Raw genomic sequence first — 12,546 nt, 5'->3', positions numbered from 1 at the left:
ATTCTATATTTACCCCCAATTGACTTATTACTGACTTATATAGATCAAATAAATCTTTTTATGATCAAATTACCATCATACATCTTCACGCGTAATGCATGTGAGGAGGTATCTTCACCATTATAAGGGTACTTTAGTTCGAAAAAAATTATTTGACCAGCAATAAGTCAATAATAAGTCAATCGTGGGTAAATATCAATCTTCATTCAGTTTTTTTTTTGCTAGTATCAGCAAACTGAGTGAATTTTGACTAATGAATGGACTTATCTGTTAAATGAAAGCAAATTTCAGGGGTACTAGGTGTAATTTTCCAAACTATAGAGGATTTACGTGTAATTACATCAAATTTTAGGAGATGGTAGTGTAATTACCCCTTTAAAATATTAATCAATTATGCACACGTACTTAATGTTAATTATTATACTCTCTCGAGTCATAATGCACATGCTCCACTCCTCCGCTATTAGTACTAAATATTTCAGCTTTTTTAAAAAGACAGTACTGTCAAAAATTATAAAAAAAATGTACATGAGATTATAATAAAAGAGAAAAAGCTGCTCTAGAATCTAAATTTTTTATACACAATTCTTTTCTTTATTATTATTAATTTTTTCCTTTTAATAAGGTACTTTTGGTTTCTCCTATGTCATAAATATATATATACAAGTTGTCAAGTTGTTTACAAGGTACACAAATTGGCAAGTTGATGATTGTGTTTATGAAAAACAGCGGAAAGCAGTTCCACATACCTCGGATGCAGACACAAGTTTCTGACCAATCACAGATAAATTACTGGCAGCAGTTACGACAACCTTTTTCATGCCTAAACTACACCGCCTACGAAAACTTATCTCAAATATAAAAATTAATTCCAATTTTTAAGCCATCGAGGAACCAACCACTAGCAATAAAATGATAGTGGGGTCCATTACATGGAATTCGGTTTTGATATTGAGGCATGTTGGTAAAAAATATTAATTTGAAAGCGGAGAAAAATAATTTAATATATATGAGATACATATTAAACAAATGCAATCTACCACATCATATAACTTCAACACTACTATTTAATATCAAAAATATTATTTTTTAATAAAACTACTATTCATTGATAGTGACACTCTTACTAAAAATTTTCTCGAAAATCGTGTTCTGACCTATTGAGTTATCGTGTTGCGGGTAAAATTCGTAAAAATCTCGACCACATCAGATATTCTGTAAATTTATCTGTTTTTAATATTTTGTAAGTATCTCTGTGAAGTGTCTTATAGTTTTGAAGACATAATATTATCCTTTTGCTGGTGATATGAGTTGAAGTCACTCAAATTTTTCTATAAGGATTAATTGTATTGTCTTTTTTAATTAAAGTTGGGTGTAATTACACGCAAATTCTCAATAGTTTTAAAAACTACACCTAGTATCATTGATATTGTTTCCGTCGACAAATAGATCTCTATGATAGTAAAACATTACAAAATTTATAGACATAAACAAAAAAAGTTGAACGCAGATTTATATTTATTCCCAATTGATTTACAGATTTATTGTAGGTTAAACAAATCTTTTCTGCCCAAACCACCCTCATAAAGGTGAAGATGTACTTATTCGCATACATTAGCATGTGAAGATGTATAAGAGTAGTTTGGTCCGAAAATATTTATTTGACCGACAATAAGTCAATAATAAGTCAATCGAGGGTAAACTTGAATTTTCATTCTATGTTTTTGCTGATATCAATAAATTTTGTGAACTACTACCAGATGGATGTAGTATTAGATCTAAATTTTTTCAACTATGTAGGGTATACGTATAAGTACGCCAAACCTCAAGACAAGACTGCGTAACTATCCCCTTTTACAATGATAAATATATTTTTCGAAAGCATTGGGTTGTTTAAGCTAATTCAAAGTCATTAGGGACTAAAGAGCAAATATTAAAAAGCTCGATATACATAATTAATTAGGATCAACTTGAGGGTTTTCTTTAGTCTTAGTGGTAGACAATTGAGATGAAGAATAAATTAAATTATTCGATACTCGATTAAAATTAATTAATAAAAGTTCGTCTGAATTTGATTTGTTAAATTTAACCGATCAAATTTGATTAATATTAAATTTTATTTATAAAAAATAATAAAATATATACATAAAAATATTAAATTATTAAAACTCGATTTATATTTAATTTGAATTGAAATGGAATGATTTAATTAGGGTGGTAGTGAAAGAAAGAAAATGATGATGTCGAAAGCATTAAATCCATGTGCGCCTGCGCTGCCCACTGTAACACGAAAGACGAAGCAGTCTTCGTCGTTTTCGCTCAACTTGCCTTTACTATAACCTCACCTTCCCCTTTTATGTTTTTCTCCTTTTTGTTTTTAATTTTTTGTTAAGGGAATATTAAAGAAATTGTTTCGATAGTTACTTATAAAATAATTTACAATGGTACTTGATTCGATCTCTCGAAAAGTGGTGGTCCCTGTTTATATATACGTGAGTATTCTAAATGTTTGATAGTTTTTAAGTGGAGGAAAGTACGTTAAGTTAGTTGAAATGGTCCCCAACAATGACCATTCGATTCCTGAATCAATTCAAATTTGAGATGGTAAATAGCGATCTCTCAAGCAGTAGATGAGGTAGCGAATAATAAATATGTCTTATCATAAATACAGTAGCATTGGGTATTTAAAAGACCATCACTATGTTTGTTTTCATTTACAACTTATTTTCGAAACAAGTCAAAATATACTCAATGTTTGTCATCATTCAAAAACACCTTATTTAGGTGTTTTTAACTGTTTTAGCATAAAAACATATATATATATACACATATATACATAAATATATATAAAAAGGGCATGATTTGACAATGAATAGTAATTTTTGTCTTCCAAAATACAACATTAAACATATAATACATTTTAAATTATCTCCAAAGACATGATTTGACAATGAATAGTAATTTTTGTCTCTCAAAATACAACATTAAATATATAATACTTATTTTAAATTATCTCCAAAAATAAATCCAAACATACATACTATCTCTAACACACACTTGTTTATCTTTGTTTTTCTCTCTCTATTTCCACAAAACACAACAAAACACTCAAAAAATGAATCCAAACATTATGCATATGTCCGTACATGCTTGGTTCACATAACATTATTTTAAGCCTTAAGTTGTAGACACTATGTGATCAGAATCTCCAGTTAAGCGAACCAACCTGGAGAAAGGGACGCGGATTCTGGGGTCTAGGTACTATTTTGGATTAGTCGGGAAGTTATTTAGTTTTTTTTTTTTTTTTCTTTCAATAGGTGTGATATTACCCTATTAATACTAAAAGCATCCATCTTTCGAAATATTATTTTTTTTTACTTTTTAATTTTTGAAAATTTATATTTGTTTTAATAAATATTACTTATTTAGTAAGATTTATTTTAGATTCATGGCCTCGTTAATTATGTTACATTAATTTATTGAATACATAATACGTTTTTCTTTTATCTATAATTTTATCTTAATAAAAGTTTATCTTAAAAAAATCATGATCAATTGTTAACTTTAGGGGTCTCACAATGCGGTTTTGGTTTTTTAAAATCTATTTTCAAATTAAATTGTTATTGACGGTTTTATTAAATAATTTTTTAAATTGTCATTTCAAAAATCAAAATTAACGGTGCAGTTTTGTGTGGTTTCGAGCGGTTTGGCAATTTTAATACTTATAACAAAAATAAGACATTGAGACTAACAAAAATCAAGAAATGAAACAAGTGTTTGTATGCAGCAAGCAAGAAAAAAACCAAAATTATGCACCATTGACCACCAATACTCTCCACAATTTTAAGTAGATTAAAAAGTAAGAGTATATATATATTAATCCAATAAGGAAACACTTAATACAACAAAGACCAATGGTCGATTGTAAAGAGAACAAAGATAAAAAGCAGAAAGACAAAAAAGAAAGCGGTAAGAGAGAAGAGAGAACAACGGGTAGAAAAAAAAAAGAACAGCGGAAGAAAAAAAATGAAAAATTGAGATAATCATCAAATGGACTTAAAGTTGAATGAGTTGAAAGAATTAAACACGCACACAGGGACACATATATATATATATATATATTACTTATCAATAGTGAATATACATAAATACTAATTAATAGCTATTATCAGACCAACAATCACTACAGGAAATATAATATTTAATTATAGTTAATTGCCATGATTAATAATAAATAGCCGTAACAAATAGTTGTTAATCACGATCACGCAATGGGTTGTTGGCCATGATTATTCACGAGGGTGGCTAAAACATTGATAAATATTTTTACAATAGCTTTTAATTGTGGTAAATAATTTTTTCATAATGGAAAAATAAATTTTTTACACCGATTTTATTTAATTATGATTAATAATAATTAGAGTAAATACTTATTTGGTCCCTAAAATTTCATGTAAAATTATTTTAATTCCTTTAATTCATTATTTTTAAAATTTAATTTTTATATGAGTTTGATAGATGATTTGAGTGAAGCTGAGTGGGAAGATTCGGACAAATTATAATTGTAAATCAAACACAAACACACGTGCATATATCAGTAGTTGCCACTACCAAATGTTAATACACATAAACTACACACTTTTAACAGTGGGCGTGGAGAAAAGGAAATACTGATCTGCGACCTCATCTTTTTTAAACCATAAAACACGACTTTTACAAAGTATGTTCTTTTACTATTCACACCATGCGCTTTACTCTTTTTATTTCATCATACTGCACTAAAATTGGGTATTTATTTTAATAGGTATGAGTTGGGGTTTGACTCTAATTTCAAAATATTGAGTAATAATAATTATTAGGGGTAATTATATATATATATATATAGATATTGCATTTATCTTGGTAAAAAGTACAAAATATGTATATATATATATATATGAGAATGGTAAATAATGGGTAAAGAATTTATGTAACTTTTGTTGCTGATGTCAGCAATTCTGGAACAAATACTAACGAAGGGGGTTAGATGTGAATAGAGAAATTTTTTGATAGAGTGTAAGTGTAATTTCAAATTCTTTTTAGAGGAAAGTGAAATTTTGTATTCTTAAATGGGGTATAAATGTGTAATTATGAATTCCCAATATTTCTACTTATATTTATGAGACGCCACCCACTTAAATATTATTTAGTTAATTAAAATATTTTAGTATTTCACTTCCCAACATTATCGTATTCGAAAGTCACGGATCTACTACGTATACAACGTTATTCGTACCCAACATATAGATTGCGTATATTATAATTAATTGTCTGTACACAAATCTTTATGGTTCATCTACGGCTTTAAATCACCAAACATATTAAAAAAAAATACAATTTCAGCCCTGTAAATTATCGAATGGAATTTTTAGTCTACATGAATTTTGAGTTTTACAATTACTCATATAATTTTAAAGTTTTGATCATTTTAGTTTTTTTTTTTTACTAAATTAATTTTTGGAAAATTACATATGAATTATACACGATTTAATTAAATTGAAAATTTCAGAAATTATGATGAGGTGACGGCTGTCCATTTAATTTAGCCTTTTACATATGTACATCTCCATTTATCCAAATCCACACAAAATCATCTGCGATGGGTTAAAATTTGTTTTTATCTAATAAATAGATTCTTCAATGGGTCAAAATTTATTTAATTTACTGATATTAACAAAAAAATTGGATAAAAGTTCACGTTCACCCCTGATCAACTTATTATCGATTTATTACAGATCAAATAAGTATTTCTGTCATCATATTCTCCTTTTATATCTTTACACATTAATGTATATGAGGATGTATATTTTACCATTATAAGGGTAGTTTATTCAGAAAAAAAATTACCAGATCTGCAATAATCAGTAATAAGTTAATCGAGGGTAAGTATAAATATTTAATTAGGGTTCTTTTTTTTTTTTTGGTTAACATCAATTTACTGAATTTTGACTAACGGACAAACTTGTTTGTTAGAGAAATGCAACTTCCACTACAAGAAAGTAGCTCAATAGTTACGAAAAATTTGATGCTAAAGTTAGCGTCGAGCTAATTAAAAAGTAAAATTCTCGCTGTTAATCTACACTATTTAATACATATGATAAATAGTTTATTGTAAAATTCTTTAGTGAGTAAATTTTCGTTGCTAAATATTAGTAAGTAAATTTTGTATTAAATAATGTAATTTGGCAACAAAAATTTTACTCGCTAATTATCTCGATCCTAATTTTTTTCGTTGCTATCAAGCTTTTTCTTATAGTGTTCAGAGGTACTAAATATAATTTTTCAAACCATAAAGAGTTTATATGTAGTTATAATATACCTCATGGGGAGGAAAATATAATTATTCCTATTAAAAATCTTATAAACTTTTCATAAAAAAAATTATCAAATAATTTTATAAAATTTATGAATTTTTAGACATTTTATAAGACGTATTGAAAAAATTAATAATCTTCAATCCATCTTTTGGTCTTTTAATTGAACTTTTGTCATAATCGGACAAATTAGGTACGCATCATATATATATATATGTATATGTTATTATGCACAATATTATAAACTATAAAATTGATTGAAAACGAATAAAGTTATATAGGAATCGACAAGTTGAATAATTAATTTTCTTACACATAATTAAGAATTGTATGCCTCGGAGATAAATAGGATTTCAGTTTTAGATACTTGGCAAGATATTAAACTATGAGTCACGTACCCTACAAATCCTAGTGGGGCTTTTGTTCATCATTTGAAAAGCTTGAAAATCAAAAGCACGACTTTAAAATAGAACAAAAAAGAAAGGGGGGAGGATACCCTAATCGCATCTCTTCTACGTACGACACCAATCCTTTTTTTTAAAAAAAATTCTTGGAGGGATAAATCCCAAATGACACAATATATATAGTACTAAAATGTAGTGTTTCTTACCTGGGATTGGCTACTTATGGAAAAAGGAATATGTACAATATTCCTCTACGCCCCAAGAACTCTAGCTTTGTCAGGATTTCCTTAAACGAAAAAGCGTTTTGATTTTGACTCAAATTGTACTAATACCAACTTTACTTACTGTCCGAGACAGACAGAAGTACATCAAAGAAAGGAAAAAGGAATATGAATATATGTGGAGACTCTCTCTCTCTCTCTCTCTCTCTCTCTCTCTCATATATATATATATATGAAAAATGTGTTGTCTTTTGTTTGGTATTTCGGATGAGTAGAATATAAAAAATAACATACTAATAGCTAGCTAGTTTAATGTATATATACGCTTAGGTAGATGCTCGTTATAGTTAAATTATCTGTAACGATCTTCTCACGAATATTCTTTTATCGAAGTTTTATATAAGATAATATTTGAAAAAAAAAATGGATAATGCTCGTGTCTGTATTTGAAAAAGACAGTAAAAATAGTATTTTCCTACGGCGTAGGAGGCGAGTCCAAGGCATCTTTGATCAATACTTGTTAATTTGGTAGTGTAAGGAATTCAAAAAGTGTTGCTGCACAAAAATCACCTGAAAAATATTGAAAAAATCTTACCCAGATCAGATTTGATCGAATCAAATTAATGACGTAACAAGCGTAATACACTTGCTATGTGATTGGTCATATTCCATTAACTGTACACTAATCACATACAAATATAATACATTTGACATATAATTAATTCAAATTCAATCAACTCGATATTGGTTAGAATTTCTCGAAAAATGTATATCAAATCGCCAAGAAGCTTAGTGGGAGAAGCATTTTCCTCTAGAAAAACCCAGAAAAAGAAAAAAAAAAAAATCCTTCCTTCACTCACATAATTAATAAACAATTGCTGCAAGCTAATTAACTTCCAATCCTCTTCTTGACAGCAAAAACTTCAGTCCTTGTCAAGCTACAAAACAATTCCGACAGTGTAGTATTAAGTAATATAAACTTGCTGTTTGTGCTGTCTAATCACAATGTTCCCCCTTAATTTAATAACAATTAAGAATGTAATTAAAACACTTTATTTTTAGGCTTCTCAAATAAATGAGTGGCCTAGGAAACCCCTTTGAGTCAAGAAAATGTTATCATCTCCAAATCCAGAAATATTCCCACCCTCACTTCTTTCATTACATTATTTTTTGCCAAAAACGGCAACATTTGCATCAACACTCTAACCACATTAATGTCCTTAAATACCACTCCCCACATCCACACAATCACAATACCTCAAAACCCCATTTTCAATCGTCATGGCCTTAAACAAACCTAACTATCTTCTTGTTCTCTACATGCTTTTCTTGCTCTTGCAGCAGCATTTGGGCCTAATTACGTCCGCCTATCGTCCACCGCCACCCGTCTCAGCTTCAGTCAAGCTGCCTCATCAACGGGCCACGGTCAGTTTTCAGTTCAACCGGTACAAGAAAATACAGGCAGATGCTTTCCGGCCAACCGCTCCCGGACATAGCCCTGGCATGGGGCATAATGACCCTCCCGGCAGGGCTGTCGTCAATAAACACTGACGACTACGAATCGTACGTCATAAAATTGAGATTGATTAGTCGTTTGTTAATTTGATTTGTGTTTTTTCTTTGGTTTTTGATGAAGAAATAAGACATCTCATGAAGAAGTCTTTTCTTTTTTTTTTTTTCTGAGTCAGGAGATGAACTAATTGATTAATTGATATTACGGATGTATAGAGGTTATTAGTACTCGTTTTGCATGCATGCAATATTGGTTTGCTAATTGTGCTTCCTTGTATTATAAATATATATATATATGTTGTAATATTGGATAATTTGTTTAATTATAATTAGCTTATTTGATTTCTTGTAATTAATTAATTGCTGATGATTAATTAGATCTTGCTGATCATGATATTCCTGCAACCTTGGACTGACTGACGAGTTTTGATGATATTAGGACCACTTCCCCACTTCTGAACTCGATCGCATAGGTTTTTGGCCAATCAGAAATCTTAATTTAAGAATTGGTAATAAAAATAATAAAATCGAATCTAGCTATAAGTCTCTGTTTCCTATTTTTCTTTCACTAATTTCCAATTTGGGACATAAGCATATGCTGTGAAACAAGTGGGGTTTTGAAATTCTAACAATATATATCTACCTTTCATTCTCATTGGCTCATTTTCATTTGGTATATACAATTAAGTGTTTATTTTATATATATATATATATATATATATATATATAGTTTGGAATTTGAGTTGCAGCAATATAAAATATGATATTGAAGGCTCTATTCTAAATATGACCTAAATCTCTAAACCAATAAAAATTAGGACATTCAATTGAAAGTTGAAGCAGATAGATAGGCAGTCATAGTATTGGAACTCACAACCTCGCCGTTCGCCCAAAGGACCATTAATTAAATGAAGTCTTAAGCACCAAAAATATTTTGTATATTGGTGTTTGGATGAAATGAGGCAAGGAAAAGATATAAATTTATATATAATCTTTTCAAGAATGTGGAATTTATGTTTTGTACAAAACAATGAGGGTTTAATGTAATTTACTTATGATATTGCAAATAAACAAATTACTTTTTTAAGTAATTTAACTTTATGTTTAGGGAGGTAAATTGCTTCATTTTAAAAATATAAGGGGGTGAAATTGCTATATTTTAAAAAATATAAGAGGATAAACTGCTAAAAAAATTTCCTCAAAGGTAATTTGCTCATTTATAATATGACAAGATTGCTTGTATTTTTTTCCACAAAAATGATATGTCAAAGGCTTAGTACTTGCATGTACACCTGTCAAGCAACTGGCAAACGAGCGCCGTATGTTTGCGCCATGCACATGGTTGCAACAAGTCAGCAACCTTTTTTATGTTAACAAAAAAAATTTCATAAATAATAAAAGTTACGTTGTATGACCTGTCTGGACAAGTGTTGTTTGAGCTAGCTTGGGTTTGTTTTTCCTTAAAAAAATTTATTTTTATACCACATTGTTTTTATTAGGATTGCTCACGGTGCGATTTTGATTGTTTTTTAAATTATTTTTAAATCAAATTGTCATTGACGTTTTTATAAAATAATTTTTTAGATTGTCACTTTTAAAACCAAAATCAAAGGTGCGATTTGTGCAGTTTCGGGGGATTGGCAGTTTTAATACTTATAACAAAAATAAAACGTTGAAACTAATAAAAATAAAAAAATGAAACAAGTATTTGAATGTAGCAAGCACGAAAGAACACACCATACACCATCAAAACTCTCCACAACTTTAAGTAAATTAAAATATAAGAATATATTATATTAATCCAACAAGAAAACCCTTTCTCCACTAGTATTCCGTTGTTTCTTACTTTCAATCAACTCCTTGTACCAATTTGGTATTCCGTAGAGCTTAAAGCATGTGCTCTTGTCATGTATTTGCTTGTTGCAGTTATCATAACTTAGATTTTGTTTGTCCACAAATGGTTTCTTTTTAAAACCAGATCTGTTATGTCCCTTCTTCTTTCCACCAGAGGCTCCAATAAAGAATGTTGCTCCTTCTACTTCATTGGATATGTTCAAGTTGACATGTCTTTGCTTTGCCACATGGAGGATCGTCAAATATGCTTAATTTATTTCACCCTCTGTCGTAAACACTACACGATCGAAATTAAGCTTTATGAAGTCCATGGGGGGGGGGGGGGGGGTCTATCCAAGACGCAAGTGAACAAGAAACCAACTGTAGTGGTAAGGCTACCACTTGTGTGAGGTAGGAATCCAGATAATGAAATGCAAATATAGAGCCATTGATTCCTAAACCACCAGATGGTTCAACACACGTAGAGAAAAAAGCCAAATGTCTTGGTTTCTACCTAAGAGGATACCGCTTCCATCCAAGATAGAAGATCCTGCTTAACACTGCGATTATGATCAGCCCCCAACAACACCAAACCCCATATTTATCGTGCAAATGAGCAGCCAATCAAAGTATATAAGACATCTTCAATGGGGTCTTGGCAGAAAGGACACATGGCCTAGAGCCCCACCATTCGTTTGTTAAGATTGGGATCATTAGAAAGGTATTCAAGTGCGCTCACCACTCAAACACCTTCACTTTATTCAGGACTTTAGTCTGTCAAACCTTACACCACTACATGGATTTCTTCTTAGCACAAGTACTAGAACACGGACCATCTTCGAGCTTCATAGCGAGGTGATAAGTGCTACGAATAAAAAATGAACCATTTCTAGAATAGTGCCACACAAGCAGGTCCTCCTCCCCATAGCAACTAAGAGGGATAATGAGAATAATCGTGTTGTTTTGAGGCAAGAATAGCAGTTGCACCAACTCCACATTCCAATTCAAGCAGTTTGGTTCAATCAAATACACAACAAGAATGTGAGGCAAGGCAGGAGGGGCTCGAGTTATAGGATGAAAAGAATGTGGTCTGGGGGGCCAAGGGTCTATCCAAACTTATATCTGAGAACTCGAACCAACCCTCCACTAGCGAACAACTCGAAGGAGATACTGAACCTCCATCATACTCCTCCACGTTAAGGAAGGATGGGATCCTATCGAAGCAGTAAAGTATCCCCCGAGGGGAAATAACAAGCACGTAGGACCTGATTAAGAAGTCTTTTTGAGAATCGCCAAATCCACCACAACTGCTTAGTTAACATCATGAGGTTAAACAAGTGGAGCTGCCGAAATTCCATCCCTCCCAATACTTTACTCTCACACAAGTGCTGCTAAGCAACCCAATGTATTTTGTTCTGGCCCCCATTGTTCCACAAAAAATTAGAGATCATGCTATGAATCGCAATAAGGTGAACAGAAGCCAAAAACATCCCATAGCATAGGTGGGGTTAGTTTACAAAACAACTTTAATATCACCTTTATTCTAGCTTGGGAGAGTAGCTTCGCATTACACCCCGAGATCTTCTTCCAAATCTTGTTCCCGATGGTGCAAAATAGTTTTTTTTTTTTCAACCGGGCTGCTTTAGAGGGGAGACCCAAATATAGTTCCATTTTGTTTTTCCTTCGGATGATGAGCTCTGTCACAATACGAGAGCAAAGATCCTCCCTCGTGTTTTTACTAAAAGCAATCGAAGACTTGAAAAAAATTATTTCGGCCCCAATGCATGATGGTACACCTCAAGAACATTCAAAACAGCCCGCGTGCTCTGGGGAGATGCTTGATAGAAAATCAATGTGTTGTCTCCAAACAGGAGATGGGAGGTAGAGGGGGCTACTCGACAAATGGACACTCCATGAAACTGACCTTCACGCTCAGCTAATTGTAAAAGTGAACTGAATGACTCTATACAGAGCAAAAACAAAGGGAGAGAGGATCCCCCTGATAGCAGTCCACTCTCCAGGAGAACAGAACCAAATTGTTTTCCACCAAGCATGAAAGAAAAGGAAACAGGCAAAATACAAAATAGTACTAAACGAATGAGGGGGGGGGGGGGGAAAAAGGAAACAAGTTTTAACATCACCTACTACAGAAATGACCATTCAATTTTATCATAAGCCTTGCTAACATTAAGTTTGAGAGGCATCCAACGTTGACCGCCCTTC

Source organism: Sesamum indicum, linkage group LG1, assembly GCF_000512975.1.
Source record: "Sesamum indicum cultivar Zhongzhi No. 13 linkage group LG1, S_indicum_v1.0, whole genome shotgun sequence".
NCBI lineage: Eukaryota > Viridiplantae > Streptophyta > Magnoliopsida > Lamiales > Pedaliaceae > Sesamum > Sesamum indicum.
This window is presented reverse-complemented; position numbering follows the sequence as displayed.